Source organism: Lissotriton vulgaris, chromosome 5 (genome assembly GCF_964263255.1).
Source record: "Lissotriton vulgaris chromosome 5, aLisVul1.2, whole genome shotgun sequence".
NCBI lineage: Eukaryota > Metazoa > Chordata > Amphibia > Caudata > Salamandridae > Lissotriton > Lissotriton vulgaris.
In genome coordinates, this window is record NC_141693.1 from 1,803,122,457 (window position 1) to 1,803,144,809 (window position 22,353).

The 22,353-nt window shown below is 43.1% G+C and overlaps 1 long non-coding RNA gene across 1 annotated transcript; it reads right to left on the bottom strand.

Annotated features, from left to right (window-relative positions):
- Positions 1-558: 558 nt before the first annotated feature.
- LOC147717223 (uncharacterized) lies at positions 559-1,214 on the bottom strand. The gene is made up of 3 exons (XR_015295803.1): positions 1,184-1,214; positions 859-929; positions 559-637 (listed from the first exon to the last, which is right to left on the bottom strand). It is a non-coding gene; the product is annotated as an uncharacterized LOC147717223 (long non-coding RNA).
- Between the last annotated feature and the right edge of the window lie 21,139 nt (positions 1,215-22,353).

The following is a 22,353-nucleotide window of genomic DNA, read 5'->3' on the forward strand; positions in this document are numbered from 1 at the left end:
CTCGTCATTATGAGTAATTACAAGCTCTGGCGGAATTATGACTTCTTCAAAAGTTTTAGGCGTTGGTATATTGGGTCTACTTGCTTTTTTTGTTCTTGCTATTGTTCTTTTAATGGTAGCAATAGATGGTAGCTGACCTCTTGCTTCTTTGGGAACTTTAGGTAGTAATTCTTTCAGAATTACGTTGGTAGGTAGTTCTGATCTGGTACTTAATTCCTTGATATTTTCAAGAGTGGATCTCACTTCTATTTCCGAGATGTTTGGTGGGTGATTATGTTCAGTGGTATTTATAACACTAGTTTCCCTTGTTGTAGCACGGCCATAGCATTTATTGGAGTAATATTTTGTACACTTCCAATTGACTTTAAGGTCTTTTTGTTTCTCCTGAGTATAAATGTAGCCCATATAGCATAACAAAAATTTGCCTTTCTGAGATGTAATAAATCTTGCATCATCAGTCATTCTTGATTTCTGGTATCTAGAAAAGTTAATATACAAATATTAATATAATCTGACATGTATAAAAGTTTTTAAATAAAGCTAGTATTCTTCTAGTAATTTACTTACCACCACTAATGTTCTATTTATCGAAAGTAGATGCTTGTTCAGTTAGATGTTGTTCTTCTATTGCCACGGTCTGTTGAGAAATAAGTAAGTATGTTATAGGAAAAGTTACAATTTTTTTCTTGGTCACTTTTGTTTTACGTTATAACGTCTCTAAAAATTGTTTTGTTTATTTGAATTTAAAAAGAGACATTTCCAATATTATACTAACACATGCATAAAAAGAGTCATTTTCATTTCTAGTACATTCTATAGAGTTTATAAAGACTAGTTATGTTTTATTTATGATCTTACCAAGAGAATTATAGTAGTAGCAGAATGTGTGTTCTTTGATGTGAATTATCTGTTTTCTGTACCTTTGAGTTCTGTGTAGAGAGAAAGTAGATGAAAATTACTAATGCGTTTATATGTAATGTAAATAATACACATTTGTTATAAAGCATTGCTACTTAATTGCTAAAAAGAACCGGGGATGATACATGTATTATGAGTAAAAGCACTAAAAAACATATTTAAGAACAGGAAGATTATAGTAACAGATGCATAACAAGAGGCATTTTATTTTAATTACTTTTCATAGAGGTTATAAAGGCTAGTTATGTTTTATTTATGATCTTACCAAGAGAATTATAGTAGTAGCAGAATGTTTGTTCTTTGATGTGAATTATGTCTTTTCTGTACCTTTGAGTTCTGTTTAGAGAGAAAGTTGATGAAAATTACTAATGCGTTTATATGTTATATAAAAAAAAACATTTCTTATAAAGCATTGTTACTTAATTGCTAAAAAGAACCGAGGATGACATATGTATTATGAGTAAAAGCGCATTAAAACATATTTAAGAACAGGAAGAATATATTTTTTACACAGCATTGTAACGTTTATTTCTCAAAAAATTTAGTCTTCACACTATGTATTAAGATGTACAGGCTAAGAAACAAAGTATAGAGTTTTAAATTAGGCCAATAATTGGCAAAGAACGTTAAGTAAATGTTAAACATATGTAGATACCTTTTTTAAATTTAAAGTGTCCTGTATCTTGAAGTTGAAGTATAACTTGATTTGTTTGTAGAGTCTGTTTGAAGGTAAAGTACATAAAGAAACAACAAATTAGGTTACAAATCTTCGTCTATAATTAATAGGCAAAAAAATTAGTTTATTAACAGGGCTATATGATTACTTACTTGTAGTTTTATGATGAATTTTCTTGAAGAGAAGAATATAGATGGTGCTCCCAAAATTGGCAGTATGTGGTCACGAAGAATATTTCCTGCAACTTGTATGGCTGTTTGTGATTGGTTTATATAGTCTATGTGGAATTAAGTTTGCCATCTGATTGGTCAGATATGTAAAGACGAGTTACTATTGGTTAGTTTGAATTTTTTTTAAGTAAAACATTTAAGATATATCTTTTTAAATAGTTTATGTTGAGGAATTGAAATGATATATATATGTAAAATAAAAGTCTTGTAATAAATAAAGATTATGTAAAATGAGTACTAAGTATTAAATAAGTATGTTTACAAAGAGTTTATATACAAATTTCGTTAGTTTGCGAAAACACAATATTGTACACTAAATGTGACTTAATAATTTCTAAAAACATTAGTGAAGTCATTAGAAATGTGTTTATTACTTAGACAATAGATTTATTGGTGTTATATATAAAAAAAAGAGTATAATTTAGCTATCGATATTTTGATATTGACGAAAATAGTGCTATCGAAATTTTTGTATTCGATATTATTGTAGTGTGGGATATGTAGTATTGAGTGTCGATATTATGGTATTCGAAAATAATGCTAACGATATTTCTGTAGACGATATTTTTGTGCATCGATATAGATTGCTCGATATTATTGTAGTTTTCATGTTAAGTATAGGGTGTCGATATTAGTGTTATCGATATTAGAGACTCGATGTTATAGTAGGTCGATTTTTTAGACATCGATAATCTGTCAGTGATTCGCTTGAGTTATAATCACAAATCTCACACCAGCTGCAGCGTGACACGCTCTTCTCTGGTATATGTGCGTACAGAATGTCCAAGAGTGCACCAAAGTGAGATGTGAGAGTTAGGATGGAAAATTAATGTTTCAACAGAAAAAAGTTTACTGTTAGGTGCCAGACTCTATTCCATGGTGCAATGAGACTCGCCAACAGTAAGACTGCTAGATGGATGGAGTGAGAGTCACGCTCGATGAGTGAGACATGAGGTGTCTGGAAAAGTTCTGCTGGCCAGGGGTAACAAAGGCTGCTGCAGTCCCTGTGGCTCAGAAGGGCCCCAGCACTCCACGGGGCCACGACCCCCTCAAGGGCGCCCCCATTCAGCTTAGGGCCAAACAATATCTGTAAGATATGAGAGGCTCGTGAACCCCTCATCACATTGTGCAGGGGGCATCATTTTCAGCTATGCCGCTGCTGCTGGCCACACGCATCCCAGCGGACAGGTCAGTGTCAGGGGCTTCTGATTATTGCATGCCTTTCCTGAAAGGGCGCTGGGTAAGGAAGTGCTCATGTGAGACCAGGATTCTGATGTGAAATATAACAGCAAGGACGGACGGACTCGCATACCTGAAGGCCGGGACACTCCCTGGATTATCCAGTTTGTGCACTAGTGACGTAATCTCTGCGCGTTGCCTCTGTCGTCCATCGCGAGTGCAGAGTAGTGAGTGCAGAGTAGTGAGTGCAGAGTAGTGAGTGCAGAGTAGTGAGTAGTGAGTGCAGAGTAGTGAGTGCAGAGTAGTGAGTGCAGAGTAGTGAGTGCAGAGTAGTGAGTAGTGAGTAGTGAGTGCAGAGTAGTGAGTGCAGAGTAGTGAGTGCAGAGTAGTGAGTGCAGAGTAGTGAGTAGTGAGTGCAGAGTAGTGAGTAGTGAGTGCAGAGTAGTGAGTGCAGAGTAGTGAGTGCAGAGTAGTGAGTGCAGAGTAGTGAGTGCAGAGTAGTGAGTAGTGAGTGCAGAGTAGTGAGTGCAGAGTAGTGAGTGCAGAGTAGTGAGTGCAGAGTAGTGAGTGCAGAGTAGTGAGTAGTGAGTGCAGAGTAGTGAGTAGTGAGTGCAGAGTAGTGAGTAGTGAGTGCAGAGTAGTGAGTGCAGAGTAGTGAGTAGTGAGTGCAGAGTAGTGAGTGCAGAGTAGTGAGTGCAGAGTAGTGAGTGCAGAGTAGTGAGTAGTAAGTGCAGAGTAGTGAGTAGTGAGTGCAGAGTAGTGAGTGCAGAGTAGTGAGTGCAGAGTAGTGAGTGCAGAGTAGTGAGTAGTGAGTGCATAGTGAGTAGTGAGTGCAGAGTAGTGAGTGCAGAGTAGTGAGTGCAGAGTAGTGAGTGCAGAGTAGTGAGTAGTGAGTACAGAGTAGTGAGTAGTGAGTGCAGAGTAGTGAGTAGTGAGTGCAGAGTAGTGAGTAGTGAGTGCAGAGTAGTGAGTAGCGATTGCAGAGTAGTGAGTAGTGAGTGCATAGTGAGTAGTGAGTGCAGAGTAGTGAGTGCAGAGTAGTGAGTGCAGAGTAGTGAGTAGTGAGTACAGAGTAGTGAGTAGTGAGTGCAGAGTAGTGAGTAGTGAGTGCAGAGTAGTGAGTAGTGAGTGCAGAGTAGTGAGTGCAGAGTAGTGAGTAGTGAGTGCAGAGTAGTGAGTAGTGAGTGCAGAGTAGTGAGTAGTGAGTAGTGAGTGCAGAGTAGTGAGCGCAGAGTAGTGAGCGCAGAGTAGTGAGTGCAGAGTAGTGAGTAGTGAGTGCAGAGTAGTGGGTAGTGAGTAGTGAGTGCAGAGTAGTGAGTGCAGAGTGCAGAGTAGTGAGTGCAGAGTGAGTGTGCAGAGTGTGGAGAAGTGTGGCTCAGGGGTTAGAGGCGGCAGACCCGGAAGCTGAGATCGGCCCTGGACCAGGGTTCAATTCCCCGCCTCGGCGGGTCTTGGGCTCAAAAATTCCACGGACTCGATAATTCTCGCTCCGGTGCCTTCTCAACTCACGGGTTCACACTCTGCGACTCTGGGCAATAGCTTGCTTAATCTCCACAACGGCCCCTCGCGGCGGGATGCCTGGCTTTCACCTTGTGGATACCCTGCCGGGGTTATCTCACAGGGGAATACCAGGACGGGTTCCCTAAGCAAGCGCCGGGAAACCCTTTGTGGGTAGCTGTGCGCTATATAAGCTCAAATACATTTACATTTACAGTGCAGAGTAGTGAGTGCAGAGTAGTGAGTGCAGAGTAGTGAGTAGTGAGTGCAGAGTAGTGAGTAGTGAGTGCAGAGTAGTGAGTAGTGAGTGCAGAGTAGTGAGTAGTGAGTGCAGAGTAGTGAGTAGTGAGTGCGGAGTAGTGAGTGCAGAGTGCAGAGTAGTGAGTGCAGAGTGAGTGTGCAGAGTGCAGAGTAGTGAGTGCAGAGTAGTGAGTGCAGAGTAGTGAGTGCAGAGTAGTGAGTGCAGAGTAGTGAGTGCAGAGTAGTGAGTAGTGAGTGCAGAGTAGTGAGTATTGAGTGCGGAGTAGTGAGTGCAGAGTGCAGAGTAGTGAGTGCAGAGTGAGTGTGCAGAGTGCAGAGTAGTGAGTGCAGAGTAGTGAGTGCAGAGTAGTGAGTGCAGAGTAGTGAGTGCAGAGTAGTGAGTGCAGAGTAGTGAGTAGTGAGTGCAGAGTAGTGAGTATTGAGTGCAGAGTAGTGAGTAGTGAGTGCAGAGTAGTGAGTAGTGAGTGCAGAGTAGTGAGTGCAGGGTAGTGAGTGCAGAGTAGTGAGTAGTGAGTGCAGAGTAGTGAGTGCAGAGTGCAGAGTAGTGAGTGCAGAGTGAGTGTGCAGAATGCAGAGTAGTGAGTGCAGAGTAGTGAGTGCAGAGTAGTGAGTAGAGAGTTCAGAGTAGTGAGTGCAGAGTAGTGAGTAGTGAGTGCAGAGTAGTGAGTAGTGAGTGCAGAGTGCAGAGTAGTGAGTGCAGAGTGAGTGTGCAGAATGCAGAGTAGTGAGTGCAGAGTAGTGAGTGCAGAGTAGTGAGTGCAGAGTAGTGAGTGCAGAGTAGTGAGTGTAGAGCAGTGAGTGCAGGTGCAGAGTGGTGTGTATTGGCAATGTAAATGACAATGCCATTTATTTATGATTTAAAGAAAAAAAAAGAAATGTCATGAGCAATGCCAATAGCTCTACCTTTAATGATGCCGAGACCATTGCATTGCAAATGCTTGTTAAAGACTGCTTAAAGATGTTTTTGTGTTCCATCGACTAAGTACCCTCTGCTTGGAGCAGTCCTCTGAACCCTTACCAACATCGCGCCTTGGCTTTGCCACACTCCAATTGATCCCAGCGAGAATAGGTGTGGTGTTCTTTTTGCTTACTGGAAAATTGTGTGTATGGGTGAATGTGTAACAGACATTTCTACACAGCTATAAAAGTAGCAAATTATGTGTTTTATGTTTCAGTATAACTGCATTGTATGTGTGTGCAATATGTTGCATGTATGATTATGTAATGGAGCAGTGTGTTTGAGTAAGAGTGACAGTGAGAGAGTGTGCGTGGCCGATTGCATGATACATCAGTGTGCAGTCCATAGTGAATCAGACAACAGACGTGTATGTGTGTTAAGAGAGCCTCGTGCCGGACTGCCCTCGCAACTTGCTGTCTGACACTTCTGTACCTATGCCAAGTGTCTGAAAGGAAACTGTACATCGGATTGTGTGCAATAGTGATGCATGAAGAAGCTCAGTATGAGTTGCAGCTTTTACCAGGGCAGGAACACTTTTGATCAGTCTGAATCTGTAGCCTTTTTTTGCACGTTTGAGAGAAAATTGTGTATTGCTATACCTGCTGCAAAGTATGGCAGAAATGTGTCTGGAAAGATAAATTTTTTAAATTGTTGTGGTTCAGAACAGTATGTCTGTCTCTGAAATGGCAAATCTGTGAGGTTCTGTCTCTGAAACAGCACTTTGTATGCTTTAAATCTGTGTCGATAAAAGCACACATACCATGTTTCAATGCGATTAGTTTAGTATTGCTGTTTCTAGGCTGGTTGAATTTGAAGTAAAAAAGTATTTTACAGCATCACTGTTTTCATTTAACCTGAACAGGCCTGGCTCAATATTGTTGTCAACATGAGAGGCATATGCCCAGCTGATGGCTGGTGTGGTCATGTGATTTATGTCTCCTTTTGGTTATGTGTGGTATACATGTTTGTGACGAAGCCTTGTCTGTCACATACCTGACCATCAAGAAAGCTCAGTGGGCCTCACAAGAGGTAAGACTTACTCAGATAGCAATAAAACACAATGCATCTATACTGGACTGCAAAGTGACATTAACCCAATGTACATAAAGTTTTCTAACTTGCCATTGGGCTCAGGAGCAAGCACTGCTACTTGTAGTACCTGGCTTGGCAGTCCCAGCTCTGTCACTACAACCTCATGAAGAGTGTCTACACAGGCTGCAAGGAAGTGCTCAACCTGAAGGAAACAGAATGGCACATGCATAAGCACTGTGGGCAGAGATCGCTAGCATCCGAAATGTATCTGCTAGCCCTGGGCATCGGTGTCCTAGCTTTAGCAACACCAAAAACACCAGAAAGAGCTGCAGCTACCTCATAACTTTCCTCCCCCCATCTACAGTACTTTTTACTCTCACCACATCACCTTTTTATTAAGTGACCTTAAAACACAGTTTCTTCTCTAGAATGGGCAAGGCCCCTAAATAACATAAAATATGACATCAAGATTGTCTCCATTTTCTTGCCCCCCCTACTCCTAGCTGAGTGTAACTCCCAAGTCTGTCAGAACTCCATCTCACCGAATGTATGACACAACAACGCATACTTTCACAACGCATACCATTACAAAACATCTTTTACAACGCAAATAGCGTTACAACGAATCATATTACAACGCATACCATTACAACGCAAAATAATTAAACACTATAAAAGTGCATTTACAACGCATGACCATACTCCGCATACCTTAACAAAGCATATAAATTTAAGAATATATATATATATTATTAAATTTGTAACCTACAACCTGGCACGGGATACTGGGAAAATAGGGGTTTTGGGTGGGGAAGTGTATTAAAACGGTAAACCCAACTGAGCATATTTTTTTAATGAAACAAACACTTCAAACAAAATGAATACTCGGGTATTAAAATTAATACTCGGGTATCAAAATTAATACTCACGTTTTAAAAAAATATACATAAAAGACAACATTTTTAAATCATAAACAAAGCAAATAAACTTTCAATAAAATACAGGAGAAAGAGCGCGCCTTAGGCCGAGTAGCAGGCCCGTTCCCGGCTCCTCACTGGGAGAACTTTGTCTGCTCCCCTTTAGGAGTGGTCCCCAAAAAGGAGCCGGGACAGTTCAGGATGATCCATAACTTATCCGCACCGAAAGGTGCATCGGTAAACGATGCCATAGACCCGGTGGTGTGCTCAGTGACGTACTCGTCCTTTGATGCCGCGGTTCAGAAAGTGAGGGAGCTAGGCCGAGGGGCTTTACTGGCAAAAACCGACATTGAATCAGCATTCCGCTTGTTACCGGTACACCCCGAGGATTATCATTTGTTAGGCTTCCAGGTCCAACAGCAATTTTATTACGACAGATGTATGCCTATGGGTTGTGCGGTCTCCTGCAAGTACTTTGAGACCTTTAGCTCCATGCTGCAATGGGTGTTTTCGCAAAAGTCAGGATGTACGAATGTGGTGCATTACTTAGACGATTTCATGGTAATGGGTCACGCATCGTCGGATGCCTGCGCGTTGGCCCTAAGTCAGCTGGTGGCGATGTTGAAGGAATTTGGGGTGCCGCTGGCACCGAGCAAGACAGTTGGCCCTGACACGTGCATGTCCTTCCTAGGCATTGAAATTGACACAGTGGCGGGGGAATGTAGATTGCCGATGGATAAAGTAAAGGCTTTTTCTGTAGCCTTTGAGGCAGCATTGGCATGTCCGAAGGTGACGTTGCACCAGTTACAAGTGCTTGTGGGGCAGCTCAACTTTGCTTTGCGGATCATTCCGATGGGACGCCCTTTCTCGAGGTCTATAGCCAGAGCGATGGTGGGTCTTACCCAGAAGCATCACCGGGTGAGGTTAAAGGCAGGGGTGAAGGAGGACCTCAAGGTGTGGCGGGATTTCCTGGCAGGTTTCAACGGGCGGGTGGTGTGGCCCGCGCCGCCGGTGTCCAGTAAAGAACTAGGACTATACACCGATTCAGCTGGTAGTGTTGGTTTTGGGGCAATCTTGGGCCCTGCCTGGTGTGGGGCGGTCTGGCCAGCGGAGTGGCACTTAGCGGGCCTGACTAAGAATTTAGCCTTTTTAGAGCTCTTTCCCATCTGGGTGGCAGGTACGGTGTGGGCAGAGCGCTTCAGGGACAGGGTCGTGACCTTCTGGTCGGATAACATGGCAGTGGTTCAGGTTATCAATCGGCAGGGGGCGACTTGCCCACACGTGCTGAGGTTGCTGAAGTTGTTGGTGTTGGCATGCTTGAAATTGAATTTGACTTTTAAAGCTGCGCATATACCTGGTGTTGATAACCATGCTGCTGACGCTTTGTCTCGTTCCAAGTTGCAGGACTTCCGGAGGCTCCACCCGCAGGCGGAAGAGGGCATGACGACGTTCCCTACGTCACTGTGGAGAATTGGAGCCCCGCTTTAGCGGGGCTGGTAGGTGCCACTCTAAGTGATCGCACCAAACGCGCCTATCAGTCGCAGTTTAATGTTTACAAATCATTTGTTGAACAGTTGGGTGGGGGAAGGGTCTTCTCAACTGAAACGATGTACGCCTTTTTACAGGTTCTGCGGGACCAGGGCAAAACAGTGTCTTATGCTAAGGCTTCCCTGGCGGCGATAGGCTTCTTTGCTAAATTGGCGGGGGAGCGGGATCCTGGGGCTTCATTCTTGATCAGGAAGGCCTTAGCGGGATGGACCCGATTAGACGGGACACGGCGGGACTGTCGTAGGCCTTTGGATCTCCCGACCTTGATTGATATTTTGGGGGTACTGCCTGTTATTTGCCAGTCACCATTCAAGGCAATCATGCTGGGGCGGCCTTCTGCCTGGCCTTTTACGGGGCATTTCGCCTGGGTGAGATTGTGGGGGCCTCCAGAGTAGACCACGGGGGGGGGGGCCTGCAGCTCAAGGATATCTCCATTTCCCCGTGGGGGCCTAGTAGTAAGCATGGGCGAATTTTGCGAATCTGGCGTTTGCGAATTTTGCGAATTTGCAAACTCGCAATCCGCAAAATCCGCGAATTCTCACGAATTTGCGGAATTTTTTTTTGTGTTCGCAAGGATTTCTGCCAGTTCGCAAGGATTTCTGACAGTTCGCGAGGGTTTTGTAACAGTTCGCAATCGTGAACTTACATGTCGGCTCGCAACGGTCACGATTATGTTGGTTCTACTTCTGGTTCATCATCATAGGTTCCCAGCACCCTCTGTTTCACCCCTGCCACCCTCTGTTTTACCCATGCCACCCTCTGGTACATCAATGCCTTATGCCACCCTCTGGTTCATCATCACTGTAGATTATGGGGGGAAAAAGCAAGCACACCTGCCTGCTTCAACTGACATGAATTCATTTGGGGTTGATTTATTAATGTGTCACTGTTTTAAAATTCCAGTCTGGTACCTGCATCCTTATCTGTAATTTGCTTTCTATTGCAGTGCAATTTTTTTTCCAGGACCTTTGTGGCCTACTTGTAGCTATTCTATGAGCCTGCTGTGAGGGTCAGAGCAGGGTCATAAAATTGTTGCAACTAGCAACTGAACTCTGGAGGGGCCCTTGTCAGGAAGCACTACAGGGAACGGTTACTAATGATGAGTTTGAACTTTTGAACCTGCTTTCACTTTTGCAAAACTCGTTTTTCTGCAGAGCAGCATTACAGCAACTTTAATGCCCCACCAAGCTTATATGAGAAAGTTGATTTCTAATCCAAAAGTTATCCAAAGAAAATCAAAAGGCCTCAAATCTAAAAAAGTGCAGGCAAATGTCAACCTGAGGAGTTATTCTGATAAAAATAATCATTTTCAGAAGGTCTATGCTGCTTGCTAGTAGATTTCTTGTACGGAATTGCAATTTTTGTAATTTCGCGAGTGCGAGATTGTTGCTGCCCGCCGCACCTACATGTTCGCAATTGCGAACTTACGCCGCAAAGAAAAAAAATCCGCTGCGTGCGAATTTGCGGATTTTGCGGGAAATTCGCGAATCTCGTGGATTGCGAATTTACCGAAAATCCGCAAAATCCGCGAGCGTAACGGATTTTCCGCCCATGCTTACCTAGTAGTGCGGTTAAGACGGTTCAAAACAGACCAAACAGGAAAGGGTTTCGACATTCAGTTGCGGTCTGCCCCAGGGATAGCAGCCGGCCCCGTATCCCATATGCAGGCGTACCTACCCCGACGCCCAGCGGGGGGGGTCGGCTCTTTTCGTCCACGAAAACGGGGATTGCCTGTCGCAATACCAGTTTAAGGCAGTCTTTGGGTTGGCCCTGGGGAACCTGGGACTGGGAGCAGCGGGCTATTCTTCTCATTCCTTTAGGATTGGCGCCGCAACTTTAGCGGCTGGGGTGGGTCTCCCCCCCATCATGGTGAAAGGTGTAGGTCGCTGGACCTCTGATTGTTACAAACGATATGTAAGGCCTGAATTGTTGTAAGGCATATGTGTGCAGTGTCTAACGGTTCCATCTCTCTCCTTTTTGATTAGTATGCCCGCTTCCATGGTATGGGTAATCGGGCACTCTTTCGTGCGTCGCGCGGCAGTGCGCTTGCAGCGAAGAGAGGTGGTGAAACCAGCCGCATTGGGCGAGACCGAATTCGTATGGCACGGCGTTGGAGGGATGCGGATCCGACACTTGAGGCGGATCGTCGAGGAGCTCAGGGCACGAGAGCACAAATCGCCGGACTGGATTGTTTTGCATTTGGGAGGCAATGGCATGGTCGACAGGGGGCGCTTGGCTGTCAAGGAAGCCCTAGTAGCGGATTTGCCTGGCTGGGGCATGTGTTCCCATCAACGAAGCTAGTCTGGTCTGGCATGATATCACGCAGGGCATGGGGCCCAGGAGTGCGTCCTAGATCTATGAACGTCTCGGTGAGGCGATTGAACGGCGAGCGAGCAAGGTTGTGCTCAGTGAAGGGCTGCTTGCGCTACCTCCAGCACCGGATGATTTCCGGAGAAGCAATGTACCACCAGGATGGGGTGCATTTGTCGGACTATGGAACTGATACGTTTATCCAAGAACTCTGGTCATTTATTCTGAACGCAGGTGGGGAGGGTGTCAGACCGGTGGGCCTTGGCCACCCTTGTGGCGGAGAAGAGACCTGCGATCAGTAAATAGTGGCTAAACAAGATGGATGGGAGCCCGCTTGCTGGGCTCTATAGGCCAGCTCTGAGGGGGGATATGGCAAGCTCTCCACTGGGAGGAAGTGACCAGCGGCTGGGGAGGCTAGGGCGACAGATTTCGAGCCTCCCGGGTGACCCTGGGCAGCCTGGTGGTCGAGAGGTGGGCCCCGGTAATGGCGGACAAGGATATAAGGGCGGGACCCACCACTCTAAGGGGCAGGTGCACGGCACTTGGCGTAGGATACCCAGTTGCGAGATGCGAACCAGATGGTGTTCCTCCCTTAGGGTTGGGAAGGTGATGGAGCTGATATGCTCATGGAGCTGATATGCTCATGGAGCTGATATGCTCATGGAGCTGATATGCTCATAAATGTAGTTATGTTATAACTTGTGATTTTGATATGCATGTTATTGCTTGTCATGTTTATACAATGTGTGAATAAACATGGCCTTTTAACCCCACCTGAATCTCTGGTGATTTCAAATGTGGGGATCTTGCATGTCTAGGGTTGTTGGGCGGCGGGGGCATATCTGGAGGGTACGGGTCCTATGACAAGCGTGGAGAATCACGACGCGCGCACTTAGGACCCGGCCTCTCCGGACCCCGCCCGCTCCTGGTCTCTGGTGATTGGTCGGGCGGACGGCCCAATCGGCGTCCGACCGACCCAATTCCGCTCTGGCAATATCGCGTGACCCGAGGGTCAGGGGGTGGAGACTCTTGGCCTATTTAGGGTCAACTCCCTGTGACTGGGGTCTCTGTTCCCGCTATCACTCCTGGATTCCTGACTGCACGCCGGCTCCTGGCCATTCTCGAGACCCAGGCCGGCTTTCCGAAATTCCCACCCACCCGTCCCTTAGATTAATGGTTTGAGGGGTGTTCTGCGGAGAAGAGACCTGCGATCAGTAAATAGTGGCTAAACAAGATGGATGGAAGCCCGCTTGCCGGGCTCTATAGGCCAGCTCTGAGGGGGGATATGGCAAGCTCTCCACTGGGATGAAGTGACCACCGGCTGGGGAGGCTAGGGCGACAGATTTCGAGCCTCCCGTGCGACCCTGGGCAGCCTGGTGGTCGAGAGGTGGGCCCCGGTAATGGCGGACAAGGATAGAAGGGCGGGACCCACCACTCTAAGGGGCAGGTGCACGGCACTTGGCATAGGATACCCAGTTGCGAGATGCGAACCAGATGGTGTTCCTCCCTTAGGGTTGGGAAGGTGATGGAGCTGATATGCTCATGGAGCTGATATGCTCATCGAGCTGATATGCTCATAAATGTAGTTATGTTATAACTTGTGATTTTGATATGCATGTTATTGCTTGTCATGTTTATACAATGTGTGAATAAACATGGCCTTTTAACCCCACCTGAATCTCTGGTGATTTCAAATGTGGGGATCTTGCATGTCTAGGGTTGTTGGGCAGCGAGGGCCTATCTGGAGGGTACGGGTCCTATTCTCCCTACATTTTTACTTTCCTGTTTTGCCCTAAATTGCATTTCTACACATTTCAATTGGCATTTTGCTAAACATTTTAGTCTTCTTTTTTCTTTCTTTTTTTCTTTTATGCAATCCAAAGCCATGTTTTTTTTGTATTCCATTGGATATATTCCATTCCCAAATATCAATGGAATCAATCTTCTTTTTCAAAATCATTTTTAAAAAAAAATGCATTTCCAAAATAAGGTATTCCTTTTCAAAAGATCGATTTACAACAAACAATTCCCCAAAAAAGATTTCTTCTCCAAATCGAAACAATCTCCAACTCGCCAAAAAAAGAAATTCGATCCATCTTCTTGCTGTTCTCGAAAACAGAACTCCCAAAAAATCCAAATTACGATCCATCCTCTTGGTGTACTCGAAATCTGCACTCCTTCAAAAACCATTTCCAAAGATGTTAATCCATTGAAAAACAAACCCCCAAAACAATCCAAAGATGTGTTCCACGATTCCTAAAATCTTCCTCGAAAAAAGACCCATTTTCTCCTCTCGAATTCCAATGTTAGTAAATCGATCTTCTTCTGTGTCCGATGTATTTCATAACAAAGAATGTCACAAAAATACATTCTAAAAGCATTGTTTAACTATTTTTAACTCAATAAATGCATACATTGCTAAAAAGTTAAACAAACATGTGACCCAACTTAGACATACTCTAACAATGTGAACGGGAACATGCTGAATGTAAAATAAACATGTTATTTAACTATTCTAAACCTGCCTTTTCTCTCCTTGCAATAAATATCGCTCTATACATTTTTTTAAATAAAATAACAAGTTTAAAAAGTTTCCTACCTGAGCGCAGATCTCCAGGCTTCTGCTCTGTCCAGTGACGCTCCTCAATATGGCTGCCTACGCGTTTGACGTTCATGTGTATACCTCATCACAAGCTGAAAAAAAAGAAAAAGGACTATTTTTAAAAAACATTATTAATTAATACTGTATATTAAAAATTATTTATTTTGATTAAAATCTTTTTTTACTAAATGGTTTGAAATGTGCAAAAAATAATAAAAATATATTCATGTATGAAATAAATGTTTTTGAAATTTTACTTTAATAAACTTTGTTGTATTCGTTTATTTAACATATGTAATTTATTTAAACAATGTTCATTTTTAATTTTATTAATATATACATTTAATAAATATTATTCTTACCTTCAGCAAACTCCTTTTTGATTGTGTACCAAACCCCGTTAGTCTCCAACAAGCTTCATATTTCATAGACGCGAGATTCACATAGAGAGCTATTCAAATAAATGAAGTACAATACTTCACATAGAAAGCAATGTAAAAGTGTGAGAATTTTTTTAAAATTAATTTTAATATTTTTTCACAGACCATATTGGAAGTTTTAATTTATCACTTAATAAAATAAAATATTCTAAAAATATAATTATATTAAAATAAAACACTTTATAAAGTTTTAATGTTCATTATCTGACAAGTATTAATTACTTTTCTAACTTCAAGGGGATGTAATAAATGGGTATGTGTGGAATCTAACTCCAGGGGAGTGTAATACTAGGATATGTGTGTGATAGTGGAGGGGTATAAATTACTATTCTAACTCCAGGGGGGTGTAATACTAGGGTATGTGTGGGATAGTGGAGGGGTATAAATTACTATTCTAACTCCAGGGGGGTGTAATGCTAGGGTATGTGTGGGATGGTGGAGGGGTATAAATTACTATTCTAACTCCAGGGGGTGTAATACTAGGGTATGTGTGGGATAGTGGAGGGGTATAAAATATTATTCTAACTCAAGGGAGTGTAATACTAGGGTATACGTGGGATAGTGGAGGGGTATAAATTACTATTCTTACTCCAGGGGGATGTAATACTAGGGTATGTGTGGGATAGTGGAGGGGTATAAATTACTATTCTAACTCCAGGGGAGTGTAATACTAGGATATGTGTGTGATAGTGGAGGGGTATAAATTACTATTCTAACTCCAGGGGGGTGTAATACTAGGGTATGTGTGGGATAGTGGAGGGGTATAAATTACAATTGTAACTCCAGTGGAGTGTATTACCAGGGTATGTGTGGGATAGTGAAGGGGTATAAATTACTATTCTAACTCCAGGGGGGTGTAATACTAGGGTATGTGTGGGATAGTGGAGGGGTATAAATTACTATTCTAACTCCAAGGGGGTGTAATACTAGGGTATAATAGGCGATAGTGGAGGGGTATAAGTTACTATTCTCACTCCAGGGGGGTGTAATACTAGGGTATGTGTGGGATGGTGGAGGGGTATACATTACTATTCTAACTCAAGGGAGTGTAATACTAGGGTATGCATGGGATAGTGGAGGGGTATAAATTACTATTCTTACTCCCGGGGGATGTAATACTAGGGTATGTGTGGGATAGTGGAGGGGTATAAATTACTATTCTAACTCCATGGGGGTGTAATACTAGGGTATGTGTGGGATAGTGGAGGGGTATAAATTACTATTGTAACTCCAGGGGAGTGTAATACCAGGGTATGTGTGGGATAGTGAAGGGGTATAAATTACTATTCTAACTCCAGGGGGGTGTAATACTGGGGTATGTGTGGGATAGTGGAGGGGTATAAATTACTACTCTAACTCCAGGGGGGTGTAATACTAGGGTATGTGTGGGATAGTGGAGGGGTATAAATTATTAATCTAAACCAGGAGGTTTAAACATTTACATCAAACATCAAACGTTTACAAATCAATAAAAAACTTTTCCATAGATGTGCTTTTGCTTTAAATTAATTTTAACAAAAATAATATTCAATTATTATGGGGCCCTTCCAATCGCACAAGCTGTCACTACCGTGTGGGGTTCCCCAAGGCTCATCCCTTAGTCCGACACTATTTAATATCTACGTGTTGGACCTGGCCTTTGTCATCAAGGCCTATGGGATGAGCCTTACCTTGTACGCGGATGACACCCAGCTTGTGTTGGCCATCAACGGGAATGGAGACAAGGTAGCTGAAAACTTCCAAGAGGGCATGCGGGCGATCGGTGAGTGGATGGCCTCTAACTGCCTAAAGTTAAATGCTGAAAAAATGGAGGTCGTCATATTTGGACATCTCTCCCCGGATGGTCAAACACCTGGTGGCCCCCTACGCACGGAACACCACCCACACCAACCATCACCGTCAGAAATCTGGGGGTGATTTTTGACGATAAATTAAATTTCATGGCCCACTCAAATGAAATAGCAGCAACATCCTATCACAAACTTAGGCTGATTAATAAAATCATGCCGTTTCTACCAACCTCAGCAGGTAAGACGCTGGTAAGCGCCCTCGTGCTGTCATCTCTTGACTATTGTAACGGCTTATTCATCAACGCCCAAGCAAGAGTGACCAACAAAATGCAGACCATCCAGAATGCTGCAGCCCGCCTCTTGTCTGGAATCCCAAAGTTCTCACCAATCTCTGAGACTACAAGAGACCTGCATTGGCTCAAGATTCGAAACAGGATAAAGTTTAAAGTGCTGTACATACTCTATAAAGCACTGCACAACTGTGGTCCACATTTCCTGAAATCCCATCTCAGATACCAGTCCTCCATAAGATCGCTCCGATCTAACAACCTTAAAATCCTTCAAATACCACGAACAAAAACAGTTAACTGGGGCGATAGACGCTTTCTTGTGGCAGATCCCAGGTTATGGAACTCCCTGCCAGCTTCCATCAAAGACAGCCCATCCCTGATGCAGTTCCGCAGAAAGATAAAGACCTGGCTGTTTGATCAAGAATAGTTACCGGCCTAACCTCGGGAATACATTCAAAGTTTCTAGCGCCGAGACGCCTACGGGCAATTGTACGCGCTGTATAAATCTCAAAAATAAATAAATAAATAAATAATTAATATAAATAAACATTTACAAATCAATTAAAAACGTTCCCATAAATGTGTTTTTTCTTTAAATTAATACTCTAGTATTAAAATAATACATTTAATATAAAAATAATTTCTAATATTTTTAAAAAAAATATAATATTAAATTATTATAATATAATTAATATAAATAAAACATTTACAAATCAATTAAAAACTTTCCCATAAATATGCTTTTTCTTTAAATTAATACTCTAGTATTAAAAATAATACATTTAATATAAAAAATAATTTCTAATATTTTTTTAAATAAAAATAATATTAAATTATAATAAAATAATTAATATAAATAAAACATTTACAAATCAATTAAAAACTTTCCCATAAATGTGCTTTTTCTTTAAATTAATGCTCTAGTATTAAAAATAATACATTTATTATAAAAAATAATTTCTAATATTTTTTAACAAAAATAACAATAAATTATTATAATATAATTAATATAAATAAAACATTTACAAATCAATTAAAAACTTTCCCATAAATATGATTTTTCTTAAAATTAATACTCTAGTATTAAAAATAATACATTTAATATAAAAAATATTTTCTAATATTTTTTAACAAAAATAATATTAAATTATTATAATATAATTAATATAGAAACATTTACAAATCAATTAAAAATTTACCCATAAATGCGTTGTAATGGCATGCGTTGTAATGACATCTGCGTTGTATTGGCATGCATTGAAATAGCATGCGTTGTCGCGGAGAAGTGTGGCTCACAGTGTAGAGCAGGCAGACCCGGAAGCTGAGGTCAGACCCGGGACCAGGGTTCAATTCCCGACGCGGCAGGGTCTTGAGCTCAAATGTCCACAGACTCGATAATTCTCGCTTCGGTGCCCACTCTAATCATGGGTTCTCACTCTGCAACTCTGGGCATTAAGCATGCTTAATCTCCACAACGGCCCCCTGCGGCGGGATGCCTGGCTTTCACCTTGGGGATGCCCTGTAGGGGCTATCTCACAGGGAAAAGCCAGGATGGGTTCCCAAGGCAAGCGCCGGGAAACCTCCGGGTAGCTGTGCGCGCAATAATAATAATAATAATAATAATCCTGCGTTGAAGTTGTTGCGTTATAATAGTAGTGCGTTGTAAAAGTTGCGTTGTAATGGTTATATCCCATCTCTCCAAACCCATGAACTCCATTCTGTCCATCCTTAATGTTTGCCTTTTGGTCTATGCCTCTGTTCTAAAGAGGTGTGCATTAGAGGACATGTAGCCCTGCTACTTCCGTGTTTAATGAATTGCAGAGTACACCTAAAACCTACCCATTTATCAGTCCCCTGCTTTCTTGTTTCAGTTTTCCTGCACCTGGCCTTTACTTCTGCATTGAGAACTCACTCTCTTGCTTTTCTACAGACTTTAAAGGGGACACTCCTCTGTGAGTTTCTGTTCAAGTGAATAGATGGAATCAGTGATGGCTTTGGTACTTAATGAGTTGCTTCATTAATATTGTTCTAGACAATGTGGCTTAGTGAGGCTGATCCTTCTAGCTCTTGAATGTGACACAATCGTCTACTGTATCATCAATGAAAGGTTTGCTGATGTGGATCTCTCTAGAACCACATCAATCTGATTTAGATTTTGTTTTCCGGCCATTTTTTGTTTTTTCTTCTGTTTCATTGTAGTTGCCAGGTCATCTGCTGTGGAGCCTCACAATATTTTTCTCCCCCATGGGTTTCTTTGTTTATTTAAGCTCTTTGTCTTTTTTAGATTTTTTATTTATTTATTTATTTAATGCTTGTGCTCTATCATGTCGGAGGATGGTGATTAAGTAAAAATATTAACCCCTGGAAACATTTCTGCGGACGCCCCTGGTCATGTGCATTGCCAACATTGGTTGGAAGCACATAATGTTTCTTAAATACCCCTCACACACCAAAAGGGCCCTTGGTTTCATGCTTCATCACAGGGGTCTTTGCGCCCTCTACGGGACGCTGTGTGTTACTACCTGCGGATACAGGATACATTATTCGCTATGTGTGGTGTGAAAATGTGTGAGTGGAAGGGTCAGGAGTGAGTGAAAAGTAAATGTTAAAAAATACCTAGCTTCTGTGGAGTACAAACTTTAATATTCCATGATGCCGGTATTGTTAAAAAGGTGTAAGATGGAGGTGTGTTGTGTCAATGTACAAAACCTCCTGTGTGTGTCAACATGTTTTGAAGTATGCTGTTCTTCTTCAGGACAGGCTAACAGATCCTACCCTACTCTCATAGCTAGTTTGACAATGTCATCAATGGAGTAGTGCTACATAAACAGGTAGTGAATGCTACATGCAGGCGACCGATGATCTCAATATGCAATACGATTTCAAAAGGAATTTCCTTCAGTGTAATCTTAAAAACGTCAGGGATGCAAAGCATTCCGTGTGTGACAGTGGTGACCTGCAAAGGAGTGATATATGCAGTGCTTATTAATCAACATTAACTTAGATGTGATCTAATTGCACTGGTGCAGTGTCCTGTAAAAAAAAGACAATACAAGACGCACAAACATTTAACAGAAAACACCCACTCTACACAAAAAAATGACCCAAGGTCGTCTTTGTAGTGATTGGAGAAGTATTGTTATTTCATTGTGGGAAGTAAGAAAAGATGCCAATGGGGGTACATACTTGTTGTATGGAAGGTGCCTTATGAGCCTTAGAAAAGAGGGGGACAAGGTACTAATTGCACTCTGTAGGTAAAAAAAATAGGCATTAGACTGGTCTCTAGTCCTTTTGTTGAAGAAGACGTTGTATCACAAACTAAACAAAGGAGGGTCCAAAGGATGGCTTCTCTGAAGCGGCTATGCCGTACTTACATGCACAGAACAATGGAAGTCTTCCAGAGGCTGCGGACAACAGGGCAGCCTGGGCCAAAAGGCTCCTACACCCATTAAGGTGGAGGCCATGAAATCGTCGCTCTCCATGTACCTGGACAGAGAGGGAGCTTTGTGGCTGAAATGTGGATTCACAGAGGGTTTCTGGGTGGGGTACCAGGGTCCCCAGGGTTGCAGGAGGGAGGACAACTTGAGCGCAGTTAAAAACTTCCTGTGGTGGAGGCAGCAACATTGGACACTGAGGTGGCAGAGGGCAGGATAGCTCGCCCCTTCCGGATTGGATCATCTCACCGCTGGGGCAACGTGGGATACCTAAAAAAGGAGTGGGAAAGTTTAGATTAATTCACCACTTGTCTCTGCTAGAGGGAGCTTCAATAAATGACATCATTGTAGAGGATGACACTGGGGTGTTGTATGCATAAGTAGACAACACCATTCTACTGGTAAGACAGTATGGGCAAGGAGCCGATCTAGCGAAGTGTGACATCAGATCATGGGCATTTGGCTGCGATGATCCAAGATGGATGGATCAGAGGAGTAGGGGAAAATAGGCATGGCTATGCAAAGGGGGCAGTCTTGAGGTTTGTCCCATGCAAGAATGATGCAAGTTCCAAGAATGTCCACTTTCTTGTGAATACAGCGCATCCCTGCAGAATGGCAGAGCCTGGTGTTAGCAATATTTGCTTAACACCATGATTTGTGTGTGAATACTGCTGGGAACCGCTGGGAGCTATCAGATATGGGGTTTCTGTTCATTTACCCGTCTGTCTGTCTGTCTGACTAAGGGCCTCATTAGGATCGCGGACGGACTTGCGTCCGTCCGCGACCCCAGAGCAGGAGGGAACCTCCGCATGGCCTGCGGAGTTCCCTCCTGTGCAATTAGGATGTGACCGCCACCCTGGCGGTCACATCCTCTATTTTTAACATTGCGGCGGGTGCGGCTTCAAGCTGCACCCGCCGCAACGTTAAAAATGCAGGTGTTGCATTTGTATGCAGAAAGAGGCAGGCACCGCACGATGCCTGCCGCTTTCCGCATACAAATGCAGGGGGGTACCATAGGTACCCCCCATGTGCACCCCCTAGCCCCCCTTCACCTAGGGGGCCCGCAACGGGCCCCCGCAGTGAAGTTACACATGCTTTTCCACAGCGGAAAACCCGCCGCGGAAAAGCATCTGAAACAGGCCATCCTAATATGGGAGACGGTGTCTGACAAACACCGTCACCATATTAGAGCTTTTCCACCGCGGTTGTAAGCCAGCCGTGGCGGAAAAGCTGCGGACGGAAACCAGGACCCACCAGCCATCCTAATGTGTCGGTGGGTCTTTGGTGGGTCCGCTGCGGTTTTTCCGCATCCTCCGGGCCGGCGGTGGCTTCCGCCGGCCCAGAGGATGCGGAAAAACCGCAATCCTAATGACCCCCTATGTGTCTATCTGTTTGTCTATCCGTTTGCCCACCTGCCCATATTTCCCTTCTCATCTACCCATCCATTACTCAGCTTACCTTTCTCTTCTCATACATCATTCCATTTCCCAGCTTACCTATCTGGATCTGTCTGTCCAGTCATCAACTACCCATTCCAAAAAGTCCACCAACGCATCTAGTCATCTAGCTGTCCATCATTATCTATATATTTATCCATCCTACCATCCATCATACATCCATCTGTGGCACTTAATTTGTCAAGCTGTCAACATTTTCTTATTTAAAAGTGAAGAGTGAACTAACAAGCATTTGTAATGCAATAGGTCTCGCATTTGCAAGTGTTTAAGCTCTTTGCATTGTAATTGACAATGCCTTTTATTTATGTTTTAAAGACCAAAACATAAATAAAAGGCATTGTCATTTGCAATGCCAATAGCTCAAACTCCTGCAAATTTAAGACCTATTGCATGGCAAATGCTTGTTATTATTGTTGTGCCTGGTTGGAGCGGGACAGCCTGTGAGCGTGGCCAGTGTTTTTGAAAAAGGGATGGTCCGATTGAAGTTCAAATATCAGAAGAAAAGCATAACATTTAGACAATGCGCTTTTTTATGTTAATTTCTGTTAAGCTCTGTATTTGATGACCGTCACTGGAAGAGCACCCCACACCCACCTTCCGCTAACAGCCACTACCACCCTATGAATCTTCATACTAGTCTAAAATGCCACCTCCCCATCCCCCCCGGGTGAGGGAAGGCCCCTTTGCATGTACAAACCCCCTGCAGTTGACAATTAAATTGTACAGAGCAGGACATTGGCTAAAATCATAATTTTGATTTTCTATAGTGCAAACATAATCCACAAGAGCGATAGAGCGTGTAAACAAAAAGGAT